The sequence below is a fragment of the Lipotes vexillifer genome, unplaced genomic scaffold (assembly GCF_000442215.2).
Source record: "Lipotes vexillifer unplaced genomic scaffold, Lipotes_vexillifer_v1.1 scaffold903, whole genome shotgun sequence".
In the NCBI taxonomy this organism is placed as follows: domain Eukaryota; kingdom Metazoa; phylum Chordata; class Mammalia; order Artiodactyla; family Lipotidae; genus Lipotes; species Lipotes vexillifer.
In genome coordinates, this window is record NW_006791919.1 from 1,746,881 (window position 1) to 1,752,768 (window position 5,888).

Consider the following 5,888-nt stretch of genomic DNA (forward strand, 5'->3'; position numbering starts at 1 on the left):
GGAGGAGTGGCTCTGTATTAGTTATGTTATGCTGCATAAAAATATTTTTCCAGAACAAAGGTGAGATACTCGGAAACTGTGAGATAGGAACCTGGAAGCAGACTGGCTAGGTGGTTCTGTCCCAGGGTCTCTCCTGAGGTTGCAGTCAGTTGACAGCCAGGGCTGGGGGCATCTAAAGGCTTGAGCAGGGCTGGAGGCTGTCCAAGATGACTCCCTCACATGGTGACTGGCAGGTGGGCTCAGTTCTCTGCCATGTGGACTTCACAGAGCAGTTTACAACACAACAGCTGACTTCTCTCAAACTGAATGATGAGGGGGGAGAGAGAAGAAGGGGGCACCATCCAGACAAAATTCCCAATGTGTTTTAGGCCTAGTATCAGAAGTGACACACCCTCACACACCCACACCTCCATTGGTCATACAGATGGACCAGGTTCAGTGTGGCCATAGGGCTACACCAGCCCCAGGAGGCCATCTTGGAAGCTGGCTACAACAGGCTCCGAGAAAAAAATAAATTCAAGATGGCCTGATGCTTTTAATGTACCAATTTATATTTCCATTGCAGGGTTTTGGAATAAGGAATGGATACAGAGAAAATAAACCAAACCCCAAACATGAGGCAGTTATCAAGTGCAGGAAAAATAAGAGGTTGTACAAAAAAGATGTAATCACATTACATTACTCAGCTATGAGTAGGATGTGCAAAGAAAGAATAATGCAGACATTGAATTCTGATTCAATGAAAATGAGAAGATGGGTGGAAGGAAAGTGTATGAGAGGCTATGTGAGAGGGAACGAACTCTCAAGCCCCGTGGCAGAAAGTCAATGGATAATTTCTAAATCTGCGGGCTCTTCTGAGACTCCCTGGGGGCACGGCTTTGGCCTCTGTGCCTTTTTGCTCCTTTCGGCCGCAAGGCAGGGGCCCCTTGGACTCCCAGGGTCCTGTGGATGTAGTCTGGGGAGCGAATGTCAGCCTGGTGCAGGGACTCCAGGATCTGAAACTTGCAGCAGCCATGGGTCAGGCGCACGGCTGCCTCCAGGCTCATTTTGTGGCCCACAGAGACATAGAGGGGCTTGGTGCTGTGGTCAAGGCTCTTCAGCGCCATGCCCAGGATGGTCCCGGAACCTCCCATTAGAGGAAATGAGTCTCCTCCAGCCTTCAGGAGCCGCACCTTCTCCTTGTGCAGAGCGATGTCCTCCAGCCCGTCCACCTGCAGGAGTTTCTTAGCCACCCCGATGCTGGACAGGTATGTGAGGACACCAAGGTGGCAGGCCACCCCAAAGCCTCGGTGGTGGAGCACCCCATTTCCATCCACAAAAAGGACATGGGGCATGAGGCGGGGCTCCTTCTGCCACAGCCACTGTACCACGTCCACCAGGAAGGGCACCTCTTGGAAGGCCAGGAAGCCTGACACACAGGGGCTTGTCAGGCTCACCATGCGACAGTCCTCATACATCACCTCAAGCTCAGGGTAGCTGAGCACCACCAGGGAGGCACAGGGGCTGACACCGCCCTTCACAAAGTACATGTCCATGCCCCCGACCCTCTGCAGGCCCGAAAAGGCGGGGCCTCTTTGCCACGCCTCCGTGTCCCGGTCCACGACAAGGTTCTTCAACAGTGCTTGCTCCAGTTTCCAGAGCGACAGTGTTTCCTCTGGCGGCCTTCCAGCCGCCTTTCGGGCCATGGCACGGCCCTCCATCATTAAGTTTTGTGGGTTTTGTTTTTTGTTTTTTTGTGGTACGCAGGCCTCTCACTGTCGTGGCCTCTCCCGTTGCGGAGCACAGGCTCAGCGGCCATGGCTCACGGGCCCAGCCGCTCCGCGGCATGTGGGATCCTCCCGGACCGGGGTATAAACCCATGTCCCCTGCATCGGCAGACTTACTCTCAACCACTGCGCCACCAGGGAAGCCCCATCATTAAGGTTTAATACCAGCAAAAGGTGATGAGGCTCTTCCACTGCCTGGTTTTCCCTAACTCATTAAAGCATAGAACTATCAGAAGTCAAAATGCAGAGAAACACCAACATGGAGTCCCCACATGTGCTGGTAAATGTTGCTTCAAAGCAGAATTAAGTTTAGGGAACTTGTATAGAAAGAAGGTCAGAAACAGAGTTTTTTTTCTTTTATGTTTGTTGGTGTGTGTGTGTGTGTGTGTGTGTGTGTGTGTGTGTAAAGGACATAGTTTCTTCAATAAGTCCAACATTATGCTGGAAATTTAAATGTTTTATTTCCTAATTATCAGAATAGCTCTGCTGGCTAGTAATTATTGTGTTACCCCATTATACAGTGTAGGAACCTGAAGCTTGAGTAACTTGCCCAAGGTCATATAGCAAGGAAAGTCACAAGGCAAAGAAAGATCTTGAACCTCCAAAGATCATGATGTTTCCATTATACCATGCTTATAAAGAAACATGGAAAGAAATTAATACATAAAAGAACGATATTAAATGTTAAAACTCCCATGACAGTTTTTTCCTTTGCAATCTCAGAGTTATCCAGTAGGCTGTACCCCTGAATCAGTTTTCTATCGAAACCCCAAGCCATTAAAGAGTGATTTTATTAAGTGCTTCAGTTTTTTTTTTGTTTTCTTAAAAAATTTTATTTAGTTTTGGCTGTGTTGGGTTTTTGTCGCTGCGCACGGGCTTTCTCTAGTTGCGGCTAGCCGGGGCTACTCTTCTTTGTGGTGCGCAGGCTTCTCATTGCGGTGGCTTCTCTTGTTGTGGAGCAGGGGCTCTAGGCACATGGACTTCAGTAGTTGCAGCACACTGGCTCAGTAGTTGTGGCTCACAGGCTCTAGGGTGCAGGCTCAGTAGTTGTGGCGCGTGGGCTTAGTTGCTCTGCGGGGTCTTCCCAGACCAGGGCTCAAACCCGTGTCCCCTGCGTTGGCAGGCGGATTCTTAACTACTGCACCACCAGGGAAGTCCCCAGTTGTTTTTTTATATATAAATTATTTTAAATGAAGTCTGTAACAATAATTTATAAATTTTTATATGTACACCTGAAAGTCAAAAGAAAATATTGTTTTTCGTGCATTGGTTTTAGGTCCTTAACTGATATTTTAGATTAAAATAGTACCCTATTAAAATTGTTTGTGAAAATTATTGATGCTTCCAGAGCTGGGGACAAAGGTTTATTTTATTCCACCCCTGTGAAACCCAAGCCCTTTTATCACAGGCTGCCATACAGGCTTAGCTTGATTTGCAGAATTGTGATTAGTTTATCAGTATGGTTCCAAATGTAGCCAAGGCACAGTTATTTTAGAATCACCTAAGACTGTGGTTCTCAAAACATGGTCCCCAACCAGCAGCATCAGCATCACCTGGGATCTTGTTAGGTAAACTCTCAGGCCCTACTCCAGACCTATGAATCAGAAACTCTAGATTCTGAGGTCCAGAAATCTGTGTTTTAACAAGCCCTCAGAGTGATTCTGATACACACTAAAGTCTGAGGACCACCAACCTAGGATAGTTATTGAAAGTAGAGATTTCTGCTCCTCACCCCGACTGAATCAGAATTTCTGGGGTCTAGAAATTTATATTTTAAAACAAATATCCTAGTGATTCTTAGACACAAAAAAGTTTGAGAACCACACTGGTCCCTGTGGTGTGATTTGAGAGAACAAGAAAGGATCCTTCCCTTAACATCTCTCTCCACTTATTGATCAAAAGTTAATTAATTTGTAGAATTAAGCAAGGATATCTTCATTAGTTTCTAAATTTATTAAGTCATAAATATTTTAGAGTGAATTTATATTATTAACTAGATATTTCACCTTAATGGGAGAACTAGGAGAGTGGGCAATTAAAAGGGAGGATGTTACAAAGAGAGGCTACAAAAGCGTAACTTGAATACTTTGCCTTATAGTCACCTAAGATCTGAATTCAGATACAGTACCTCGTATTTTTCATTAGGGGGATGTCAGTTTCTGTGTAACATCTTCAGCATCACATCCTTTGGCCAACTCCCACCCCCAAAAAAGAGAACCTAAGTCTACTTGGCAGTAATCAAGCAATACTTATATTCTGAGTATAGGTAATAATGTATTGTGGTGTTTATTTGGTGTGGGTGTTTTTTGTTTTTTGTTTTTTTAGTGTAAATAGAACCTATATATTCAAGGGCAAAAAAACAAAACATGAGCACATAGGAAAATTAATCTCATTTACTTTGTAATATCACTTAAACTCTTTTCAAACAGTATATACTCAGCCAACTGACCAGACTAGGCTCTATTTGACTTCCTGTTGCTTCAAAACAAATACAGATACAACATGGATGATCCTCAAAAACATTACATGTGAAAGAATGCAGACACAAAAGGACACATGTTGTATGGTTCCATTTATGTGAAATATCCAGAATAGGCAAATCCATAGCGATGGCAGATTAGCCGTTGTCAGGGGCTAGGGGAGGGGGTAATGTGGAGTGACTGCTTTTTGAGCAGGGGTGATGAAAATGTTCTAGAACTAGATCGGTAGTAATGGTTGCACAACATTGTGAAGGCACTAAATGCCACTAAATTGTACACTTTAAAATGACAAATTTTATGTGTGTTTTCCACAATAAGAAACAAATACATACACAAAATAAAATCTTCCCTCAAAGGATGAAGATTGATAGTACTCAAGATATAGAAAAAGATGAGCCGTTGGAGTAGAAGGGAATTCTAATAATATACGCCAAAATGTTTTAAGCAGTGACGGTAAATTTGGGAAGAGTCAGGTTACAATGTTAAAAGCCAGCTCTCATTTAGATATATCCTTTGGCTTGCCAAAATCTAAAGCAAAAGCAAACAAAGCTAAAAATCCCTTAAAATCTCCCCACAAACAGCTACAGCACAGCATATATTGATATAATTGTGATTAACACATTCATAGGCCAATCAGAGTCCCAAGAGGTCTTCTTAGTGGGCGGGGCTTCCTAGGCAGCAGCCCACAACTGGTTTCTCATGTATCTCCACAGAAAGACATGGAGTGGGTTTCATGACTTACCCCTACCCTGACCCCTTTGCCACCAAGCCCCCAGGGCAAATATGGATCCCTCCTATGAAGAAATGTAAGAATGAAATCTTACACTGGCATTAATTTAATGCCTATTAAGTGTCTATGTAACTAAAAATAAAGGCTATTCTCACTTTAATTTACTCCTTCAGAGAACTCAGAGATATTTACAGCTGTGACCTCAATTCTTGCCCTTTTCTATTCTCCCTCCTACTGTCTAGAAATCAAATTACCCTCCTAAAAATTCATCATGTCCCATCAGGTTTAGATTAAAAACTTTGTGTCTGAAAGCTTCAACTGAAAAACTAGAGAAGGTTGTGAACTGCTTTGGAATGAGACAAAATGGTGTCTGCTGGGCCTTCTGAAGAAGGGCTGCTCTTTGTGTGGGCGATTTTGTGAAATTCTGTGTCACCCACGCTACCCATTACAATGCTCAAAACATTCACATATCTGATGCAGAGGAAATGTAGCTGGTGCTGTATTTATTCCTGTTACCTCCTGTCTTGAAGCAAAATGCCAGTGCTTCATGCAGCCCGGAGTGGTAAACATCAGCTGGGAAGAAACCTTTATTTAGGGAATTTATCAAAAAATGAATTTCTGAAGACCAATATTAAGAAAGTGGGAGCACTGTTTACAAAGTATACCATTGGTGAAAATAGATATTTTTAATGGTGAATTTCTGATACATTTATGAGCAGCATCACTTCTATTGTGATCTCCTATATTTGTAAATGATACACAGATTATTCCACTTTGGATGCCCACCAACTGTGTGCATTCATAAAACAGATTTTTGTGCTGTTAAGGAGATATAATATAGGCTGAGGATTTGATACAGTGCTAATAAAATTAAATTTTTTAAAAAACCTGCCAAATGGGTAAGATGTTTGC

At 43.3% G+C, this 5,888-nt stretch overlaps 1 pseudogene; it reads right to left on the bottom strand.

The window, feature by feature from the left end:
* Nucleotides 1-822: 822 nt before the first annotated feature.
* Nucleotides 823-1,685, bottom strand: LOC103075941 (endonuclease V pseudogene; annotated as a pseudogene).
* Between the last annotated feature and the right edge of the window lie 4,203 nt (nt 1,686-5,888).